The sequence below is a fragment of the Aotus nancymaae genome, unplaced genomic scaffold (assembly GCF_030222135.1).
Source record: "Aotus nancymaae isolate 86718 unplaced genomic scaffold, 86718_ANA_hifiasm-v0.15.2.pri h1tg000012l, whole genome shotgun sequence".
Classification (NCBI taxonomy): Eukaryota; Metazoa; Chordata; class Mammalia; order Primates; family Aotidae; genus Aotus; species Aotus nancymaae.
In genome coordinates this window covers 37,563,474-37,587,959 of record NW_026988423.1, presented here as the reverse complement: position 1 = coordinate 37,587,959, position 24,486 = coordinate 37,563,474, and the positions used below count along the sequence as shown (strand labels likewise).

Here is a 24,486-nt window from a genome sequence, read left to right as displayed (position 1 = left end):
TGATTTACAGAATAGTAACATTCATTAAATGTTTACTGTGGGCACTAGACATGGTTCTACCTTGTGTATGGGCATTAGCTCTTGTACTTCTCACAACAGTGTTGGAGTCTCCACCCCACCCATCAGGACGCAGGGGCTAAGTGGGTATACACAACTTATGCAAGATTACAGAGCTGGATGGGATTTGGAGAGAACCTGGTCCCCGCTTAGTCATTGCACTGTGACATCTTATGAGGAGGATCTCACCTCCGGCTTGTTGGAATCCAGAACTCTTGTTCATTCACACCGTGAATTTGCACGCACAAAATTCCTAAACTTATAAGCACAAAATATTTTTACACCAAGTGGAATTTTCTTGGGATTCTTAATCATCCAGGATAATTCTTAAAGACAAAAAAAAAAAAAACCTAAATGTTTTTCCTACTTTTTTGTCTCATTCGACACAACACTTCTGACATCAGATGTATGAGAAATTTTTCCCCCCGACCAACCAAGTGACACTCGTGAGGACTAGGCATTCTCCAATTCGATTCAATTCTGACGCTGTCTACCTGGAGATGGCGTCATACCCTACAGGCTGAGGCTCAGCCCTCAAGACGGCCTCCCACTTCAGGTGCTAGTTGTAAGACCAGGGTTGGGAGCAGCGCTGCTGCTGATCAGCGTTGCCAGCGCCTCCGCCTCCCCTTAAGGTTTAATTCATTTACTGAATGGATCACAGAACTGAAGGAAACACTTCCTTTCCATACACTTCCCAGTGTATCAGTAGAGGATACAGAGGAGCAGTCGGCTGGAAGAGGCGTGTGCGGTAAGGCAGTGGGAGGGGAGGAGAGCTTCCAGGCCCTCTTCCGGAGCTCCACCCTCAAGGACCCTACCAGTCTTCAGCAACCAGAAGCTCTTCAAACTCCGTCTTTTGGGGTTTTTATTGGAGCTTCATTAGTTTGACGTAATTGATTACATCATTAGCCATTGGTGAGCAATTCAACCTTCACTTCCTCTCCCCTCCCAGGAAGTAGAGGGTGGGACAGAAAGTTCCAATTATCTAATCACAGAATTGGCTCTCTTGGCAGCCAGCCACCATTATGAGACCATCCTGGGGCGCCAGTCGCCAGGCATCTCATTAGCCTACAAAAGACACTGTCACTTTGGAGATTCCAAGGGTTTTTCAGAGCAGTGTTCCAAGAAAGAGGACAAAGATCATATCTAAATATATATGTATATGATATATATGTATATTTATTATAGATCACAATATCACAATCATACAAAAAGTAATATTTTCTTATCCTGAAGTCATCTAAGGTCAGCATCAACTGATCAACTGATTTTCCACATTTCTGAGGAATAATAGTTACAGTGAAGACAGCGTTCACTCCTGTCCCTAGCCTGTTACTCACCGGCCGTTTAGAAAACTAAGATTGCTTTTGCTCTTTAGGAAGTATTTTTAATTCTGAAGGATCACGAAACTAATTGTCAGTTTAGAAATATCAACACGAAAAACCCAAACACACAAAACCCAAGAAACTTACTGTTTGCATAGTTTTGTTGTGTGTTTGTGTGTGTTTTTCACAGGTGCGAAGTCAGGCCACAGGGACCTGTTAAAGTATCCACTCCTTGGCAGCTTTAAATTCTCACTGGTGCCCATATATCTTAATATCCTTCTCTATGAAGACTTGATGGACATCACGTGATCCAGTGCTTCCTCACTGACTTCTTCTCTATCAGAGAATGGAGAATAAGTGTATGTTGAAGAGGTCAGGGAGGAAATACTCACTCATATGAATGACAAACTAGAAGTTTCAAATGTGGGCTTACAAACGATTTACACGCAATTCAAAGGATCAGTTTTTTGGTTTTCTTTTAATTTGACATTCAGATGACAATACACTTGCCTTAATTATTTCTTGTCCTTTTATTTTCAGAATATATATTTTGTAAAACTTAAATATTTTCTAATTGAAGATGTCAATTATTAGTTAAGATGAAAAATGTCCCTTGTTCTTTGCATATTTTTAAATTGTTTTGCAATGAATAGAAATCATGTCATTTAAAAGGCTTAGCATAATCTGACAGCTAGATACAGGTATACCTCATTACCATGGTCTCCACAAATCCAAAATTGTATAATCATTCATAGGCAGGATTGACCAAAGATTGAGAATGATTTACCCTTCTTCATAATTAATCGTCTAGTTCTACCTCTTTAAGATAACTCACAACTAATTTTGGCTGTATTTTGAGATAGTAAAGTCCTGTGTCAAAAGCCCCTGAGGTGAATGCTGAGGTGAACACTGATTTCCACCCGTTCTCTTAGCCTCCTGATGCCTCAGGGTTTTCACCTGAAAGGCAGAGATACTCCTGGCCTCCTAGACACTGCGAGGCAATGGTTGAGAGAGGTAACAGCAGCAAAAGGAACTCACTTTCAACTCCCCCTTTATGACTCCGCATTTGTTTCTTGCAGGGCTGCAAGGCAGCTGTTATTATCCCCAGTGCACAGATGAGGAAACTGATCCCAAAGAGACTGAGTAACTTGCTTGGAACATATATAACTGAAAGCGTGAGATCTGGAGTAAACCTAGTTTTGAGTAGTAATTCTACCACCAGTTACCACGGGCTTTGTGGTCTCAAGCAAGTTACTCATCATCTTTCTGAGCCTCAGTCTCTGCATTTGTGTAACGGTGGCATGACAGTGTCTCCTATGTAGTAGCAGAACCTCCTAGTGTTCCTGTGTGAAACACAAGCCCATTCAGGTCCCATGCTCGGCCCTGACACACAGAAGATACTAAACAAGGGCAGCTACTTTTAATTGTGGGTCAAGATCACACTGCTGGTAAGCGGAAGCACTAAGCTGCACCTCTGGGAGAGAGGCTGCAAAGCCTGTGTATTCTCACGGCCACCTGCTGCCTTCTGCACAAGCCCACCCAGAGGCTACGTTGTCTATGAGATGAAGCGTTGTGTTGGATCCTGGCAGGATCCCTTGGCAGGTATGACAGAGCCAGTGTCCGTGATGCCTGGTTTCCACCTGAGCTTCCACAAGGTTTATTGGGGCCTAACTTGCAGGGTAACTGAGCAGGTTGCTACTGGAAGAAGTTTCCCTGGCAGAATCGTTACCTTGAAATCATCAAAAACAAGGGATGCAGCCGCTGGCCAACAGCTCTCAATCTCAGGTACTTAGGCACAATGAGGGAGGGCGAGACCCTTCTGCCCTCCTCTGCTGTGGAGTGGTCTACTGGAGTCTCTATATGTTGGGAAGGGATACACAAAGGGTGAAATAGGTCCTTCTGACAGCAGTCACAGGACACCATAGATGATTGTTATTCATGGAGGGACCATAGAAGCCCCAGTCCAATTCCGTGTTTTACAAAGGTTGAAAGCAAGACAGACTGTAGGAATAATTGCCCCAGCTGATCTAGCTAACTCGTGGCAGAGTGAAAAGGATGGAGGGTGGGTTCAGTCGACAAGTAGGACAGGCCATCTCCCGTCTACTCCACCTAGTGCAGGAGGGAAGGATGGCTTCAGCCAGAGCTGGAATGGCTGACCTCCTCTTGGCATACAGACCTCTGGGCAACGTTACCTCTGCAGAGACCCCTCCTTGATTATTCCACCTGTATAATTCCTGAATTTTTGTCTATTTATTTATGTCTCTCTATCTTTTCACAGTAGTTCTCAGGGGCTGACAGTGAATTACTTTTTATTGTGTGTTCATTGTCTGCCTGTTCCACTGGAATATAAACTCCATTAAGGCTTGGGAGCTTTGTTTTGGTAAAATTCCCAGCACATTGAACAATACCGGATTCATAAACAATCAAAAAACATTGATTTAATAAATGAATGGCATTAAATACTGACCTAAAAAGTTAGTAGGTAAATACGGGCAGATAAGTTTAGAGATGCAGTAAGAGAGCAGACAGAGACCTCCAAACCTGTTTCCCAGGCATAGTGGCTTCAGCCAGTGTTGACCTTTTCTGATCTGGAAACACAGCACGGGAACAAAGTCCTCCAAGTTACTCATCTGCCATTCTGCTACCTTAGCTCTCTGGAATTCCAGAAAATCCCACCTTTTTCTTCTCTCCTTCATTTACTTTTTCTTCGTTGCCTTTTCTGCACTCTGCTTGGATATAGAACTGCTCATCTTCTGAACAGAGCATCTTCCTGGTGTCAGGATCTTGCTCTCATGCCACTTACCTACTTACCTGTGATAAAATGGAATAAGATATGGCTACCCAATTTATCTCAGGAAAAAGCTTAGAGCAATGGGGGAGAAAAGTTCATCAAAACATTTGACCAACTTGAATTGTAGGTAGGACCTAGTCATTTACTAGGTGTCAAGAATTGTGCTAAATCTTAGAGATATAAAGTAGACTAAAAGGCATAAAATATACTTCCATGCTATGGAATCCAATTCAACTGTTAAAAAAAAAAGCATGCATTTTTTCCTTCCAACTTTTATTCTAATTTCCAGTAGCACATGTGTAGGTTTGTTACATGGGTAAATTGTGATCTTGAGAGTTTGATGTAGAGATGGTTTTGTCACCCAGGTAATCAGCATAATACCTGCCAGGTAGTTTTTCAGTTCTTTTTTTTTTTTTTTTTGAGACGGAGTTTCGCTCTTGTTACCCAGACTGGAGTGCAATGGCAAGATCTCGGCTCACCGCAACCTCCGCCTCCTGGGTTCAGGCAATTCTCCTGCCTCAGCCTACTGAGTAGCTGGGATTACAGGCACGCGCCACCATGCCCAGCTAATTTTTTGTATTTTTAGTAGAGACGGGGTTTCACCATGTTGATCAGGATGGTCGCGATCTCTTGACCTTGTGATTCACCCACCTTGGCCTCCCAAAGTACTGGGATTACAGGCGTGAGCCACCGCGCCCAGCCCAGTTTTTCAGTTCTTACTGTTCTTCCACCTTCCACTCTCACGTGGGCCCCCTATATCTATTATTGTCTTCTTTGTATACATATGTACTCAATGTTTAGCTCCTACTTATAAGTGAGAACATGCAGGACTTGGATTTCTGTTCCTGCATGAATTTGCTTAGGATAATGGCCTCTAGCTCCAACCATGTTTCTGCAAAGGACATAGTTTCATCCTTTTTATGGCTGCATAGTATTCCATAGTGTATAGGTACCATATTTTCTTCCTTATTCAATCCACTGTTGATGGCCATCTAGGTGGATTCCATGTCTTTGCTATTGTGAATAGTGCTACAATGAACATATGAGTGTATGTGTCTTTATGGTAGATCAATTTATATTCTTTTAGGTATATACCCAACAAAGGGATTACTGGGTTGAATGGTAGTTTTATTTTTAATTCTTCTATATGTAATGACATGGGCGATATTGGAACATATCGTTAAGTAGAAAAAATAAGTTGCAATTTGGCAAACATACATTACTAACTTGTTTTAAAAATATCAGTGTATCTATATCTATATCTGTATGCCTATGTCCAAGTACATATCTACATCTATAGGTCAGATATATATACCCAGAGACGTCTGAGAGATTGTAAATACAGAAAACCACCTTTAAAAGCATACAACAACTGATACAAGTGGCCATCTCTAAAAGAATGAGATTGCTGAGGGTGGAGATTTTGCTTTATGTGCTTTGATATGTTTCCAGTCTTTTTATGTGAAGAGAAAAATATTTGCGGTGTAAAAACTAGAGGCAAAAACAACAAAAAAGGGTATTAATGAGTGTCTTCCCTTCTGCCCCCAAATAAACTATGCTCCTTTTATTAAGGGAGACAGGAGCAGATAAGTGTAGAAATCAGTGTGCAAACCTCTGCCCACGTGACATGCATAGGATGGTGCGACACTTAAAGGAACGAGGGCTTGTGTGCAGCAGTCGGGGCGACATCTCGGGGGAAATGTTCTTCAGTTGATTCTCGAAAAGTAAGGAGTTGAGCAGAGACATCAGGCTTTCCATGGAGATGGGAGCTGAGTAGGGGTGGGGGAAATGGCACTCATCTAAGCAATGCAGAACTATTTGGCTAGATAGGACAATCTCATGAAGGCTGAGTCCAGACTGTGGAAGACTTCTCTTCAGGAGTCTCTCCCGAGTCAGTGCAGAAATTGAGTCTGTTTATTCCTTCATTTCATAAATGCTTTTGAGCATCTACTGGCTGTTAGAGTTTTACTAAGTATGAGGATTTAATGATAAATAAGAAATATAAACCTTGCCTTCTTGGAGACTCTGGTAGACTTGGATAATTTTCTTTTCTTCTCAAAGAAGACAAGCAATGGCAAACTGCAGTATGAGGTGCTGGTAGTGAGCATTAATTAAGGATTAGAGGCCTTTAGGGGACATCAAGGTGTTTCTGAAGGATTAGTCATTCAAATCTATAATTCAGAGCAGCATGGATATTCCATTTTGTAGCATACTTGGGAAGGATGAAGATGTGTAGGTGGAACCAAGATGTCTTAACATAAACATCAGAATAGCTGTGCACTCCCCTCCCCTCAGTCCTTTTGCGAGATAGAGGGTTGGCTTGTTTGGCTCGTCTGTCCAGCTAACTGTTCCCCTGCCTCTCTGTCACTGGATTTCCATCACTAAGCGACTGCAGCTAAAACTAAAAAACAAGAGAGAATTGATTACTTTTCAGACAATAATAAAAGCAAAGGTGATTTCCAAGAGCAACACATAACAATATATTGTTCTCTTTTTTTTCCCCCAGAGCTAATTTTAAACACGAAACTATTGTAAGATCCTTTAAAGAATGCCACCTACGATTCCCTCTTGCCACCTACTCCCCACCTCCTGCATAGGTCAGGCTCTTATTCTTTTCCTGAGTTGTTTGTACCCCTCAAGACCTAGGTTTGCCCAAATTTCTGTGTGAACTAGAACCTACTGTTGTTTGCAGTTAGCCAGCTTAACATTTCTTTTTTTTATATGCATTACTTTGTTGCTGGGAAAGTAATCTTTCTGTTCTCTTATCCATCATGTTGTTTGTACTTCTTTGTGTACAGCAGAGTAAGCTATTTATTTAAATGCTTTGAGTTATGTACCTTCCCAAGTAAACTATTTTAAGATACAGAGATGGATTTAGGGATTCATATACTATCATTATTGGAAGAAAACTTGCAGCTCATTGGTTCATATGCACACCATCCAGAATATACATATTCTAAGCCTCATCATGCATTCAAACAGCCTCTGCCAGACCCTCCCTGAGCATGTCTGCTGCTTGACACAGCTCCTACGCCTCCCAGTATCTGTGGCTATGGGAATGGGCCTCATCCTGTCGCACTCCTTTGGTCTCCCAGTAAAATCCACGTGCTAATACAAGTTCTGCCCTGGGAGACAACAGAGTAAGGGTGATTCCACCTCTCCACAGTGCTTCACATGTTCCCACGCTGCCCTCTTGTCTCCCCTGACAATGCCTTTCTTCATGTCGTCTAGTTCCCGATCCAGAAGTGCTTCTCGATTCTGGGTTTTTTACGCCCACTATTCTTGGTTTGCACAGTCTCCTACTACATGTTATCCCCAGATATGGGCTGCCTAGAGTGAAGCAGAGCAGGAGAGCAGGAGTTTTACCTCTCTTGTTTTGATTCTTTACTTGTTAAATGTACCTACCATGGAAACAAAATGCAATCCATGATCAAATGTCCTTTTGTCAAGTAGCCATTTCACTTTTTAAAACTCAGAACTGTGAGAAAACTACAAAACTCTTGAAGATTTTTCACACATATTGTTATGAAAACACATCTCCCCCTTGGGTGTTTAAGTTATTACACAGGACCTACAGCAATAGTAATGGAATAGGGTTTTAAATAGCTTCGTCATATCCATCAGTATAAAAATCATTGAATGAGATAGAAATCCTTTGAACCCATTTTGGAAGGATATCAAAGTGAGTTTTTATTTATTCTAGGAAGGTTGAAACACATAATTTCATTTATTTTCTACTAGCATAAAAGCTGTAAACCTTACACGGAGAAAGGAGTACTTTAAAAATAGCTCATCTGTCTGGGTTGATATGTTTTGGGCTAGGCCTGGAAGTTATTCAGTGAAGCCTTCTGGAGGAAGGCATTTTAGTGTCTGCCATGTACGTTCTTTTCAGGCTATAAACGTCCCCAGAATATATGCCTGTTTTCTCCATTTTTCACCTGTTCCTTGACTAAAGGCTGTTTAAGGAGCCACCCTACTCGTACTGCGCTTACGCCATGGAAGCAAGGCATCAGTAAAGTTGATCACACACAGGCACTTGTGAAAGAGATGGTAACTCAGACTTGCTGGATCTCAAGCTCTGCTAGATCAATACTCACTGCATCAGTGTAGCTATTGACTCGGAATTCATTGCCATAAACACCATTTGTCAGCCTTCCAGAGAGAAGAGTTCCATGACCAACCTAAAGACTGGCTCACTCCTGTGATTAGTCATTCCCATCTAATTGAGTGAGTGGCTTACTATCTAGGCATTTCCAGACCTTAGTCACCCATGAGAAGCAGTGAGATGTGGTAATGAGTCTACACTAGCGGGCTTAGTGTTATGGCAGCTCTCCTATTGTCACGTTTATTAGGCAGGCACCATGTGCTGAGTTTGGTAGAGGACTTTGAAAGGACAAGGTTGCTGCCTTTAATGGGTGAACATATTAAGGTTTAATGATCTCTTACCAAAGAATTGATCCTTTCTGAGATAAAGGACAATATATCACTCTAGAAATAAAGTAACACTTTTAATAGTTTTACCTCACCAAGCCTTTCAGATTTCATGGGACGAGATTCCAAGGATCCATTATACCTGATGGTATCACTCAGATGCTGGTAAGGGAGGGAGATAGTGTAGTGGAGAAAAATTTTTTGTCTGCTAAAATGCTATATTGTATAAAATATTTTATAGGTGTTTCAATAGACTCTACCTTCTGATGTGGGGAAAACTTTATTTAACTAAGAGAGCACATTTCTGAGAGTGCTGATTTGAAGCAAAACAATGCACTCCAGGCAGTTCACTCCCAGTTTGATTGGCTTCCCTGGTTCTGCAGTCTCTGCATCCTGTCTTTATTTGAAAAGGCAAGATGCCCTCTCTTTGAGTAATGTCAAATTGTCCACAGAATTGCGCCTGCTTCCAGTAAGCCATTGGGGTCACTGCAGTTACAGGAACAGGTCCTTATGCCTCAGACATGTAAATAAATAGCTCTTCAGTATTTCAGAGGCTTATCAATTATAAGTGCCCAACCACAGTGCAACTGGGCAATTGACCATGCATCTTGGCTCACGGATTAGTCTTTCTTTGATTTGCTCTAGCTGTGGGATGGTCTCAATTGTCCCTCACCCTCCTCACTAGCATTGCCCTTTTCTTCCATTACTCTATGCTGGCTTTGCATAAGAGGAAAGAAATAATATTTGACTGTCAATAAACCTCTCAGTGAGCAGAGCTATTAAGGGACAAAGTACTTTTACATTTCAGAATTGGTGCTTAGGTCACCAAGCTATCCACTCTGGTAACAAGAAGCAGTCTACCTGGCAAGAGAGTTAGAAAATAGCCTTCACCAAGGGGCTTAGATTTTGTCTTGTCACTTTTGAAAAGATTAATATGTATGAGCATCTCTCGCGAGCCTCTGAAAGGATTGCTGGGTGAAGAGTGGAAACCCAGTCACCGAAGTCCCATGGAGAAAAGATAAGGAGTTGGAGTGAACAGCTGCTTGAATGGGTGCATTAAGCTGACATTAAAATCACCAAAGTGTTTAAGAAATCCACTAATAACACCTAGAAAGGCTCAGGGGCAGAATCGATTTAGGGAGTTCAAGAAATTCCACACCTGGTTTGGTGCAGTAAACCCCAAAGTCATTATGAAGAATTAGTTAAGCCCCCTTGTTCCTCCTGCATTTATTTTCCCTGATCCTATTTAGTTCCTTCTTTAATTTGCTAAGACACAGGTGTATACTGATCTCAGCAGCTCATGAATATTTGAAAACTAAAGTTTCTTGCAAAGGAATTTAACAAACAAAAGTTTCAAAGCACTACCTTAAATTTACATTGTCTGACCCCTTAAGCTCAAGGAAGCATTTGGTATCGCTTTGACTAAGAGAAAAGGTAGAAATACCATAGTCGGTGATTGTGCTACCTTTAAGGACCACTGTTGGTTTAATATGACAATACACATCATTCATGTGACAAGTATTTATTGAGCACATACTATGTGTTAAGACTCTGCTTGGTGCTGGAGAATATAGCTATGACGAAGACAAATGTATCCCTAGTCTTTATAGCGCTTATAATCTTATGGGAAGATGAAGGTATGTAAGAGGCATAACCAGGCAATTTTAAAATATAGAAGTAAATGTGATTTTTGAAGATAAAGACCATTTCCATGATAACTTTTAATCCTGTACTTCTTCCCATACTAATTTAACCCGACACAGATACCATGGAGATGTTTTATGAACTGTGTGATTGATGGCAGAACATATTCATTGATTTTGTCCATGGCACTTGATTGGGTGTCATAATGAATGCTGGAAATAGAATCCAAAGGAACGTTAATATATTTAAGGGCTGGGCGTGATGGCTGACGCCTGTAATCCCAGCACTTTGGGAGGCTGAGGTGGGTGGATCACAAGGTCAGGAGTTTGAGACCAGCCTGACCAACATGGTGAAACCTCGTCTCTACTAAAAATACAAAAATTAGCTGGGTGTGGTGGCACATGCCTGTAATCCCAGCTACTCAGGAGGCTGAGGCAGGAGAATTGCCTGAACCTGGGAGGCGGAGGTTGCAGTGAGCCAAGATCACGCCACTGTACTTCAGCCTGGGAGACAGAGTGAGACTTCATCTCAAAAAAAAAAAAATATATATATATATATATATATATATGTGTATATATATATATGTGTATATATATATGTGTGTGTGTGTGTGTGAAATGTTTTTCAAAGTCAGAATGAGGTTCTGCAAGAAAAGCTGGATTTGCAGAGAGGCACACATACATGTAGAGGATTTCAGCATCTTTTCTCATGGGTGCTCTTCTTACTTAAGCAATGGCCTCCAATGAGCATTTATTGAACCCTACTATCTGCCATGCACAATACAAGAGAAGACTTTTAGGTATTAGAATAATGGTGGTGTCAATGCTAGGTTAACTCTAAATATGGAAACAGCCAGAGTTTTACTAAAGAGAAAAGATCATTACATTTGAAGGTCCTAGCATCCCCTATGAGTATCCTCCTCCCTGTAGCAATGGAATTCATTAAGTATATATTAAGCACTTACTGCATGCAAAACTCATGCACTCTGGAATCTTACAACTTACTAAGAGAGAATTGCATATAGATTTAATTTTCTACAAGAAAGAACTAAATGGATGTTATAAAAGTGGTACTATTAATAATTCTACTGGAGTAGGAAGGAAACAGGGATTGATACTAATCATGAAAGGCTACATGAAGGAGTTGACATCTGAGCTGCACCCTGAGTGTTTCAGCACGTACAGCTGTGAATTCCATGCTAGAAGCCAGCTGAACAAAGCCACGGACACAGCAAGCAGGTGGAGATTCAGGGGCGTTACAAATGTATCCCTGGAGCAAGATTCTGAAGGGGAAATGTGGTGGGGATGAAGCTGAAAAGTTAAGGTGGGACCAGGTCATTAGCACAGATTTTGAATTTCATTCCATAGGCAATACGAAATTTTCAAAGAATCCTGAGGAAGAGGCTTTTGTGTTTTATCAACGTACTATAAGGGCAAAGTGAAGGATGTGTTGGAGATGGAAGAGTTTTGGTATTACGGGATAGTTGTGAGGTTATTATAACTCATTCTAACTTCATCATCCTGAGATGTGGCCTGAAGTAAAGCTAGAGTGCACATTACAGAAAACTGAAGCAATGGCCATTGGCTTCAATGAGTTGAAGGAGTCAGGTCTGGACAGACTTAGACAGTCACATTTGCTTCTCCCCTCACCTCAGTTAGGCAACATCCTTTCTCAAAAAGCAAAAAAAAAAAAAGTGGATATTTATATCTAGAACACCTCGTTGCTGAATCCAGTAACTTAAAAGTATTGTGCTTTTGAAAACCTCCTCTTTTTCTAAAGTAATAGCTTGTATTTTTCTGAGTGTTGTTTTCTTTTTCTTTTTCTTTTTTTTTATTACAGGGCATATAGGACATTGATTATTGTTATTATTATTGTAATTCTTAAAATTACATTTTCTTTGAATCATAAATCAATGCATTATCTCCCCTCAAGCCACTTCTTCTATTTAAAGAGCCAGATCGATTTTTACAGGATATGCCTACAATAAATCTTTGGGTCTTATTTTATTCCTCCTGAAGACTTTGGATCAGAATTATTATTATCATTATTTATTATTTATTGAGTGCTGTCAGTGGGCTCAGCAGTATACAAATATAAATGGGTAAACATCATCATTAAATCTGTTTCCAAAAGGAGCAGGTGTTTATCATGAAAGAAAGTATTTGAATTACCAAAATAGTGCCCATTAGTGGTTTTCATTTCCTGGAAAATATTGTCTTTGTGGTCATTCAACTCCTGTGGCATTTCGAATGGAATAAATGGGGGCAATCTCTCATTTCTGGCTTGTTTCCAAGTTGGGAATTACCTCTTGCTTTTTGAAAGTTAACCGTAATTTAATTGCAGTAGCTCTGGCTTGATACCTTCTAAGACTCTCTCTTCATTAGTGACTTAAACAAAGCCCAGCTCAGTTCTTTGGGGGAGATGCTTTTACTCACTCCTTGGATTTCTCCTCTTGGCCAACTGAAAAGAAGCCAACCCATCCAGGAGCTGACTTTTTTTATGTTATTTAGAAAAGGAGGGATCGTAACCGGGAATGTACAGACCCACGATTCTTCTGGTTCCACTATCTGTGACTGGAAAGAGACAGGTGACTCTCTCTTGCACGATTTTAGAGGCATGCTGTAGCAGCCTCCTTGATCTTGCCACTACCAGAAAGATCACCATCAACAAAAGCACTCACTTCTATTTTTTTTTTTTTTTTTTTTTGTCAGGTCAGGGAAACAATGTCTTTGTACCCATGATTATTTTCCAGCAAACTCTTTACTTTCTGTGTTAGCAGAGAAGAATCCAAGGCCAAAAAATCAGCCATTTATCTTAAACCTTTATTTTAGTAATTTGTTTTAAACTCATTTTAAATGCCATGCTAACAAAACTGGAAAAAAAGAAAAGAAAATGCAAAGCAACTAATGTCGTGGATTGGAGGTTACCAGATAATTATAGCAACCACAACTAAAATTTGTTTTGAGTTTAGCCTTTTCCACAGTGCTTTCCCTTATTATAGAAATTGATATTCACAATAGTCCTGAACAGGAGGGAGGAAATTTGTTACATTTAGCATCCCAAATGTATGAAAGAGGAAACAGACTCAGTGACGTAAGTGACTTACCCGTAATTAAACAGCCAAAATGTTGCAGAAATTGAAGCCCTGTCCCTTTCTACTACTTATAATTGAATAACATCAAGGAAGAGACAAAGAATAGACAACCAGAGGTGGAAACAAAAGAAATGCAAGTTTATCTTCGGTAAGCGGGTGGTAACTACAAGGGCAACAGAATTGCTGAACAAATGGCTTTTAAACATCCTTCTGGATCTATGAGTAGGCAGTTGGTCTGATAATCACATGTAACTTAGATCTGTTTCTCTTCCAGACCTAGACAGAAACCATCTCATGTATATATTATGACCTACACTGGGAAATAGACCTATTTGTAGATAGGGCTATCAATCTGCAAATGCGCTTCCTCCCTGTCCAAATTTGGAAGAACATTCAGGTCCATCAAGACATTAGTATTATTGACTCTGGCTTCAGAAGATCAAAAACTCTCTGACCAAGAAGGAAATAATTGGGCCCCTTCATCTGCTTTGCTAAACAAACAAAGTCAAGCACTTACAATTCAATGCCTCACAAAGGCCTTCTGCGCATTTATTCTTCCAGCCATTTATTGAGCATTTACCCTGTACGATAAAGTTTCATCGTTCTTTTTTACTGTATCTGTCTAAAAAGAATGTATCTTCAAACTTGTCTCAGAACTAAAAACAGCTGACAGTTCAAGCATTTCTATTTAACTCTAAAGTTTTCTATATTTTGGATTAGAGACACGCAGATCATTCACCAAAAGCCTTGCCCATTTAAAAATATACAATGACTGTACACAGGTTTCAACGTGCAACACACAAATGGAAGTTTCAATGGGCATCTGTGAGATTGCTGGAGATAAGAAAAAGATACAGACTGGGTGTGGTGGCTCACGCCTATAATCCCAGCACTTTGGGAGGCCAAGGAGGGTGGATCACCTGAGGTCAGGAGTTTGAGATCGACCTGTCTCTACTAAAAATACAAAAAATAGCCAGACATGGTGGTGGGCGCCTGTAATCCCAGCTACTGGGGAGGCTGAGGCAGAAGAATCACTTGAACCCAGGAGGCAGAGGTTGCAGTGAGCCAAGATCACACCATTGTACTCCAGCCTGGGCAACAAGAGTGAAACTCTGTCTTAAAAAAAAAGAAAAAAAAAAAAGAACAAAAGAAAAAGATACAGAAATACCTTCATCCTTAGTTAGAAATATAGAATTAATTTTGTTCTGATGATTTATAATAGTTAAAATATACATTGAACATTCTAAATTGCCCTCTACAATCATTAACAAGGAGCAATAGGGAAGGAACTCCTGCATTTTACTAATAAAATGCCAAACCAATTTTTTAAATGATCAAAAAATCTGAATAGACATTTATTTAAAGAAAATATATAAATAGTCAATATGCACCTGAAAAGATCCTTGTCATCACTGGTAATTAGGGATATGAATGCCAAAGTCATAATGAGATGTCACTCTCACCCACAATGATAAAAAAGACAGATAATAACCAGTATCATGAGGATGTAGAGAAACTGGAATCCTCATATATATGAAAATGAAAAAAATGGTACAGCTGCTTTCAAAAAAAGTCTGTGAGTTCTTCAAAAGTTTGAGTGTAGTTATCCTAATACTCAGTAATTCCACCCCAAAACATATACTCAGAAGAAATAAAAATGTACGTCTACACAAAAACTCTTACACCAATATTTATAGCAACATTATTCAAAATAGTCCAAAAAAGAAATAAACATATACCTGATTAAACGACACATGAATGTATGGATAAATAGAATATAATTGAGCCACATAATGAAATATGATTTAGCAATTTAAAAAAATTAAACACGGATATATGTTACAACATGGATGAACCTTGAAAACATTATACCAAGTGAAAGAAGCTAGTCACAGAAGACCATACGTTGCATAATGTTCTTTATACAAAAAGTCCAGAATAGTCATTTGTTTCTAGAGAGAAAAGAAATTATGTGAATGCTTTTCTAGAACTGGGGAGATGACTGCTAAAGGGCACAGGATTTCTTTCCTGAATTGATGAAAATGTTCTAAAGTTGATTGTAGTAATTGTCGTATAACTCTGCAAACATACTAAAATCAATTAAATTGTATATTTTGAATGGGTAAATTGTATGTTATATGAACTATATCTCAATAAAGATGTCAAGAAAGAAAGAAGAGAGAGAGAGAGGGAGGGAGCTAGAGAGGGAGGGAAAGAGAGCACAAGGAATTCATGGTGATGGTCTTTCAAAGAGATTACAACAACATTTTTGATATGCATTGATTCCCTTCCTCTTCTTTTTGTCCCTTAAAATGGCTCTGGAAAAGGCTACAATTATGCTTGCACATACTGCCTTGCAAGATGGAACCAAGCTTACACACAGCTTTTCCATCTTTTGTCTCCATGGGGAAATTTTAGATGTTGGGGACTGATGATAGCTTAGAGCAAATTCCCAGCTGGTCACAGCATGTTTGGACTCTGGCTTTCAGGATTGGAATTCATCAGGAACATTTGTGTTTGCTACTGTCTGTAGGATTATATCTTTATTGATCCTGCCTGCCTGTGACCAATGGGAACTATATGGAAGTGATGAAGTCCTTTGGAATAAAAATTTTGAATCTGGTGAAAACATAACCAGGTCCCACCAGGGAAGGATGAAGCATCTGTGTGGAATCTGTTCAATACAAGGCAGCAACCACTCCTTATTTTCCCTGTTCAATTAGAATAATGTTCAATTGCCCGAGCTGCAAGCAACCACCAGGGATAGATGTGAAGTAACTGTTTTATTTGTTTGTTTTGTTTCAATGACTCAGACAACTGGTTCCTTTGGGAGTCTACCTTGAATTGATTGGAGCCCTACCTGGTGTCTGTCCTCTAATTTATATTAATAAACTGGTTGTGTGTTATGTGATAAAGTGGCCAGCAGATACAACGATTGGGAAGGGAGTTTGATATATAGGCAATTATGAATCCTGGGTACAACAACCTCTTTGTAGACCAGATATCTGATATACTAGGATCTCCTGAAGAACTTTTGTTTATAAACAAGATGAGAAATGGACAACCTGACTTCTCAGTACTCCAGTATTTATAACAATGGATACTACATTTATTTATCTGGTAAGGTTTAACTAGTATCCAATATACAATACTTCCTAATTAAGAGTCCACTTTTCAGATCCTTGCTAAAATATGAGACCGATTTTGGAAAGAACATTAGGTGCCATAATTGCCAGTAAGTACGTAATCTAGAGTTTTCTTCCTTAGTCTTCAGCTTTCTTCTCTAATAAAAGTGGATAAATTAGGACAGATCGCCTTTAAGGTGAAATACACACTAATATTCAAAATTTATATAAGTTTATGAAAAATCACAATATTTTTTATTTCTTTATCCAGGTTCTGATTTCATGTATTTATTTAGTGAATGTATATTGAGGGAAGAAGAATCAGGACATGGTGATTGATGGGAAGTCAGCATGAGGGAAAAGAAGGCAGCAAGGATGAGATCTTGACTTGGGCCAGTGGATGGATGGTGAGAACCATTTAACCAGATGGAGAATGGGGAAGAGATTTTTTTGCCCATTTAGTTGAGAAGTGAGAGTGGCAGCGGTCAAGGGCCAATGGCTCTGTTCTGAATATACAAAGTTTGTACTGGAATATCTTTGAAAATATAAGTGGTGATATCACTTGGGTAGTAGTAAATGGAAGTCCATCGCTAAAGCAGCTTTCTATAGGTGTCAAAGCGCAGAACTCAGGCCTGGGTGAGGAGTCTGAGGTGAGAGAGATGGGGTTCAGGGTAGCTACACTAGCTACATCAGAGCTACATGAGACAGACAGGACCTCACTAGCAAGGATAATTTATAGATCTTCCTTTGAAAATTTGGGGGCACATAAGCTACCTATAGTTAAAAATGGAATAACAAAAGGAAAGTTTAACTTTTCTCAACGTTTGTATTTCTACCCCAAACTCTTCTGCATTTAAAAAATGTTTTCACACAAACACATTTTAAAACAATGATTTTTATGGGTTTTTTCTCCTGTGTCTGTGACTTTTTCTTCTCACGTTTCACGTAGGACACATCTCAAATTTTTTTTTAATTCACTCCTATTTTCTATGGAAGATGAAATAAAGATTATTTCCCTTTTTTTATTTTTCCTTTTTGAATTAACCTGTAACAAAATGGATAGCAATGGAGTTGATAAAGAGAAGGCAGACTTGAATCGCTTTCCCCACTCTTCCTCAGAGAAGCATTTAGTAAATAATAAAATGAATTTATATTGAACAGTGACCACAGAAAGAGCCAGTGATAAAGACAGACGTGAAGCGAAGCTCTCTCCTGGAGGTAGCATGAGGCCCATGTGCGCCTTCTAGTGTGTGACAGCACTCAGACAGGAACTCAATGAAGTCCTAATGATAATTTCAATGACAGTTTTTGGCAAATAGATTCATTCTTCGCCATTCACTTAATCCTGACCAGAAGTAAAACTATTTGTTAATTGATGTCATTTCCTCTTGAGAACAAAATAGTAAGATTTAGAGGTCAGAAGCTAGATAAGCTAGTTTGTAGAGTCTCGGCTTGGACAGAAGGCTTCAAAACCTGCTTTTTGTTGTCACCCAGAGCTGCCTGAGTGTTTGCACAGCATCATGCACCAGGAGTGAAACGACTTGGAACTGTGTTCTTACTCCTCAGCTGTGTGGTCTGAGAAAGTTTATTTCACCCTTCTGATCTTCAGTTTATATGTTGGGATAAATATAAAAACATATCACAGTTTCATCCATACAACATACTTCATGGGAATATTACAAAGATCCCATGAAATAAAGGATACAATAGCCCTTTAGAAGTTGTACACAATATAAGCATATTATACCTAACACTGGGAAAGAGATACTCTTTCAACCTTCCTAAGCACAGTAGCTCTAGGCTGCATTGCACAACTGCTGGGTGCCTCCTTGTTCAGGGAACTTCAAGTCCCAGGCTCATTTAACTGTTTAGTGCTGTTGGTGTATGCTCACACTCCTGTCTTGGTGAAGCAGAAAGGTAGAAGTTGCACAGGGGATGGATCTGAAGAGAAACTAGAGCAGAAAACCAGACAGACCATGAAAAAGAAGCAACTGAATAGGCATCCACATTTGGGGCAGAGAGCAAGCGGGTCCAGCATTTGACATCTGGAACTTTCAGGGGAAACCATCAGGCCTGAAATCAATGCACTGCAGAGCGGATCACCTCAACCAGTAGTTCTTTATGAAATTCCTGCCAGAGCTGGAGCTGATACCCAAGCAGAGGCAACCTTGAAGAGACCGCAGTGAGAGTGGAAAGATGCGGGCTGTGTATTGTAAGTGAGAACGTAACGCCGTGGTAAATGTGGCTGTAGGTGCAGATCATGTCTGATCACCGTGCCTCACCTCTATGACTCCGTTGTGTGGATTACTGCAGTCCCTTCCTGATGGTCTCCTGCTTCTACTTTTCTTCCCTGCAGTCTATTCTCAGTAAAGCATCCTGTAAAATGTGATTCAGATCATGTCACTTCTCCGCTTACAATGCTGCAGTGACTCTCAGTAAATGCTCAGATCTGAACAGGCTGTGCATCATCTGAAACTCTTCTCCTCTACACACACCACCACCACCACGACGAATGCCTCTCTGACCTCCCTCCTATGCCAACCTCACTCACTCTGTTCCAGCCACAATGCCTGCCTTGCTATTGTGTAATTACTCTAGGCATACTCTGGCCTCAGAACATTTGCTATGACTGTTCTAGAATATTTTCTCTCCGGATAGTTCCCTGGCTAACTCCCTCACCTGCTTCAAATCTTTGCTTCATTTGCCCCTTCTCAATGAAACCTACCCTGAGAACTGTCCTTAGAATTCTAACTCCCTCCAGCCTCAGTTCCCTTACCCTCCTCTGCTGGAAACCTTCAGCAGCTCTGAGCACCAGTCAGCAGGCTGTGTATTTGGCTTTCTTATTATGTTATTGATTAGTGCTTGCCTGCACCTTCTAAATACAGTATATAAGATGAGAATCTATGTGTGTTCCATTCATGGACGTAACTCAAACCTATGGAACACCTATACATCATAGACACGTCCTAAGTATCTGTTGAATGGCTGAGCACAGAAGCCACAAAAACCGAGGGAACCCAGGAGTGAGCTGAGAAAAGAGAGGAGGCGAGCTGAAAGTGAGGCCCTCCTCCCTTACCCCCACTCCATCTTCCCTATTTCCTCTTCCCCGCTTGTTTTCTACTCTCTCATCTCTCCTGTATTCTAATCTGCCCCATCAGGTGTAAGGATCCTCTTCAGAGGCCAGCAGAGGCAGCCATGGGGCTGAATTTGAATCACTTCTCCCAGTAAGGATGTCATGGAAGTGATATTTACAAATGAATAAGCCTCTCAAACTGATAATGCCAGATATAATGTGCACCTAAAGTAAAATAAATAAATATTTAAAAAGTTAAAATAAAAAATTTAAAAAATACTAAAAAGTTATTTAAAAAAAAAGTAAATGGGTCGGGCGCGGTGGCTCACGCCTGTAATCCCAGCACTTTGGGAGGCCGAGGCGGGTGGATCACGAGGTCAAGAGATGGAGACCATCCTGGTCAACATGGTGAAACCCCGTCTCTACTAAAAATACAAAAAATTAGCTGGGCATGGTGGCGCGTGCCTGTAATCCCAGCTACTCGGGAGGCTGAGGCAGGAGAATTGCCTGAACCCAGGAGGCGGAGGTTGCGGTGAGCCAAGATCGCGCCATTGCACTCCAGCCTGGGTAACAAGAGCGAAACTCCGTCTCAAAAAAAAAAAAAAAAAAAAGTAAATGACTTATGTGCCCTTAAAAATCTGCAGCCTGGGAGGCCAGGTTCTTCCTCTCTGTTGTGTTCCTGATATGTAAAAACTTCTCTTTTGGAGCCTACAGGCATAGCCTGGAGCTGACCTTTTGCATATTGTTCTAGGTAAGAGATTTGCCTTCCCTCAGTGGGACTACTTTTGAGACGCAATTAAATGCCATCAAAAGGCAAGTCTCATGAACGAACTAAATGATCAAGCTGGATAATATCTGTTTGGATCTGAAATAACTACAAAGGATGGAGGCTATATATTTCTGGTTTTAAACCTAAATTTGCTATAAATGTCCAGAAACACGGTCATATCATTGTTGGAATATGTACATATGCTCTCACAGTGACTGCTTTGAAAAATAGTACTCACACGTGTCTTCTGAGAATTTAATGTGAAAAAATCATTATTCCATCATCATACCTCATGCCTTTTATAGAATTCACAAGATCGCTGTATTTAAGTTTCTACATCTGTAGAATAGGAGTCAAGAATGTTCTTTTCAAGTCATGGTGAGAAAATGGGAGTACAAGGAAGGAAAGACATAAATTGATCAGAGATTCACCAAAGAAAGGGATCGAATCAACAATGAACGGTTGTTTTTTTATTCTAAAATAAAATAGCTATGGGAGCCATAGAACCAAAATACGCTGTTTTTCTTGCTTCTTCCATAACCCCATCTACCCTCTTCCTTTCCCTTTCTCATTGAATGCTCTCAGTAGATTTACCTTCTGGATTGTTTCCTATGCACGGGTGTTCTCTAAGTTCTTCACCCTCTGAACCCCATCCCCACCACTGTACCACATTTTCCTTTCTATGAGATGCGTTGTAGACGGCTGTCTACCTTCCCTGTGATGGGCGGCAGCCTGCAGCAGCTCTCAGTGATGCCCTGCTGATGCAGTGAAATAAAGTCAGAAAGCTGTATTAATTTAAGTGGCTGTTCTTCACATTTAGGACTGCTATTATGGTGTTGATGGTTGGTAATAAAAGACCTTTTAGTGTGGGAAATCAAATAATCTTATACAAACATAAATGGGCTCAGACAATGATTATCCTAATGTAATTGGCGAATGAACTCTGATTATGGATGTCAGTTCTTGTCTTTCTTAAGGTATCTTAGGGCTGATCCAGTGACTGATAGCTTGACACTAGCTCTTTGTAAAGTGTGGAGTTTATGAATATGTTACATTTCTTATATTTGGCTTCTCTGTGACCAACATTTTTATGAGTATGAGGTTTGAAAGCTGGGTTGACTTTGTAGAAGTTTCCAGACATTTTCTGCAGTGAAATATGGTAGAGTCAAAATTGGGAAAAAGAATCAAGCCAGTCATTAAACAAAATTCCACATGGTAAGATGTGCTCATCATCACTCAGGCTCTCAAGGGAAATGCAAGAAACTGCATTTAAGAAGAAAACATTTAGGATGAGACTAGAAAATGTCCTGTGGGAAGCATTCTCTATTTGTCAGAGCAATCATTCACCTGCCTAGGAAAAGGTTTCCATGTATCCTGGATAATGCCATTGCCTGAGCTAAATAACATACGGTTAAAACGTATTTGTTGAAATTTAATAACTGCAGTCAATATGTCTTCTGTGAATAGCTGCCCTATTTGGTAACAGAGATCTACTGTCCTACTGAATGGAAGTAGAGTTCCCCGTCTTAATTACTCTAAGTAGATAGTTAATTTAATGGACCTAGGTTTTATAGATTTGCCAATGGTGATTTTTATAAGTAGATAATGGAGGGCTAGCGGAACACACTTCTAAGGCGCAGACGTTTCTGCCACGACCAGCTTGCTCCTCAAGCCAGCAGGATTTTACCCACCTTCTTCCCTCCCCAGGGAAGTTCCTTTCTCTCTTTCAGCCATCCCTTCCTCATCCCATCCAGGTGGTACCTCATTCACAACCTTCCCATCCTTCAAGGCTGAGAGTTCAAAGGCCACCTCATTGAAGAAAACTGATCCCATCTCCATAAAAAGTAAACTCCTCCTCCTCTAAACTTGCACATTGTATAATCTTGTCTTCAGTTACAGCACTCACCCTTTTTCTGGTTTGGCATTATATTCACCACTGTATCTGCCCAAACATCTAGTGGTGTCTTAGTACAATGGGCATTCAATAAACATTAAGTGAGTGAGAAACAGACAAATGAATGAATCTCAGTGAGTAGCCACTGGCTACTCCAACCTGAAGCACCTGTCTTTTAACCGTCTTGCTCCAGGATTAGGGTCAACCTCTGAGGCCCTACTTCCTCCCCTTCAATGTCAACCTCAGATCATCTCTGCTAAGCCAGATAACTATACCACATTTTTTTTTTTCAAGATTTTTTGTATTAAGTTCTGGAGTACATGTGCAGATCGTGCAAGTTTGTTACGTCAACCTCAGATCATCTCTGCTAAGCCAGATAACTATACCACATTTTTTTTTTTCAAGATTTTTTGCATTAAGTTCTGGAGTACATGTGCAGATCGTGCAAGTTTGTTACCTAGGTAGACACGTGCCATGGCGGTGGTTTGTTGCATCCATCTCCCCGTCATCTACATCAGGTATTTCTCTTAATGCCATCCCTCCGCAATCCCCGCCTCCACTATTCCTCCCCTAGTTCCCACCCCCAGGCCCCAGTGTGTGATGCTCCCCTCCCTGTGTCCGTGTGTTCTCATTGTTCAACACCCACCTATGAGTGAGAACATGCGGTGTTTGTTTTTCTATACTTGTGTCAGTTTGCTGAGAATGATGGTTTCCAGTTTCATCCATGTCACTGCAAAGGACATGAACTCATCCTTTTTTATGGCTGCAGAGTATTCCATGGTATATATGTGCCACATTTGCTTTATCCAGTCGATATTTGATGGGCATTTGGGTTGGTTCCAAGTCTTTGCTATTGTGAACAGTGCTGCAATAAATATACGTGTGCATGTGTCTTTATAATAGAATGATTTATAATCCTTTGGATATATACCTAGTAATGGGATTGCTGGGTCCAATGGTATTTCTATTTCTAGATCCTTGAGAAATTGCCACACTCTCTTCCACAATGGTTGAATTAATTTACACTCCCACCAACAGTGTAAAAGTGTTCATATTTCTCCACATCCTCTCCAGCATCTGTTGTCTCCTGAGTTTTTAATAATCACCATTCTAACTGGAACTACACCACATTTTATCACACATGGTAATGGGTGTATGCTGCATAAATGGGCTTTGGATGAAAACTGGTTAATCCTCAGTGTGAGCCAGAGCAGACTAGGGTGTAATTGAAAGTCACAGCATGTATTTAGAGTACGGATGAGCAAAAAGTATTCTGAAGCTCTTTCAGGGTTACTTTTCTCTTTAGAGTATGAGTTTCTCTCAGATTCATGAGCTGAAGAGTTCATGTTGGCACTAACCCCTACTGCCTTTTACTTGTATTCATATATTTTGAATGTTTGCCTAGAATCTCCAAAATAATTTTTGAGTACCTTGAAGGCAAAAACTCAACCTTGTAATCCTTTATATCTCTTAAAATAACATGACCATGATCTCATATACCATACACTGTCAAAAATTTAGGTAGAATTTTGTCATTATAGTAGATCCTTAATAAATGAGTGGAAGAGGGGGTTGGGAAGAGGTTTTTTGAAGGGTTGATACTTACGTCACAGCAGTTAGAAGAAAATACTTTCCAGTCATGAGACAGTCATTCAGTAATACTAGCAATGTCTATTTCTCAGCTTGGAATTCTGCCACCATCAGGAATGTTTTCTTCTTCAGGAAATTCTACAGGTTTAGGAACTTTTTTGTGGAGTGAAAAGTTGTCCTAGCCAGTGAGTTGTAACTTTGCAGGATGAGATAGAATTTAAGACACAGTTTGAGATGAAGGATTTTTTTTTCTCTCTCTCTGCTTTATCCAGCAGAAATCGTGCAGTCAGTGTGTGTTGCTTATTTACTTTTGCCAGAATCCAAAAAGATTAAGCTCAAAACAGATTTTATTCCTGAGAGTGTCATGCCTACCTAGAAATCCCGTGAGACTGGAACTCATAAGATTTTCTTTTCTCTAGGTATTTATAGTCAGAGAAGTGGACCCGCAAAAAACTTTATTAATGAGATTTTATTCGTATTTTGAAATAGAAACAGCACCATAGATAACCTCCATGAGCTCACCTCGTGGGGTGGTGCTAACAAAATTATTACATTTCAATTTCCTTGACACACTTGAGTCCTCATCTTGGTGGTTGTGGATCAGAACTTGATGAGCCAGATGAATTGGGGGTGGGCTCCTTCATGGTGCTCCAGGAAGAATGACTTTGTTCTTTGAGAGAACAGGCATCTATGTCG

General features: G+C 40.2%; 1 protein-coding gene and 1 pseudogene across 2 annotated transcripts in view; one reads left to right on the top strand and one right to left on the bottom strand.

Moving 5' to 3' along the window:
* Positions 1–24,486, top strand: part of OPCML (opioid binding protein/cell adhesion molecule like) — a 1,160,549-nt gene that overhangs the window by 333,395 nt on the left and 802,668 nt on the right. The window lies entirely within an intron of this gene.
* On the bottom strand, positions 5,599–22,139 carry LOC135274636 (uncharacterized; annotated as a pseudogene).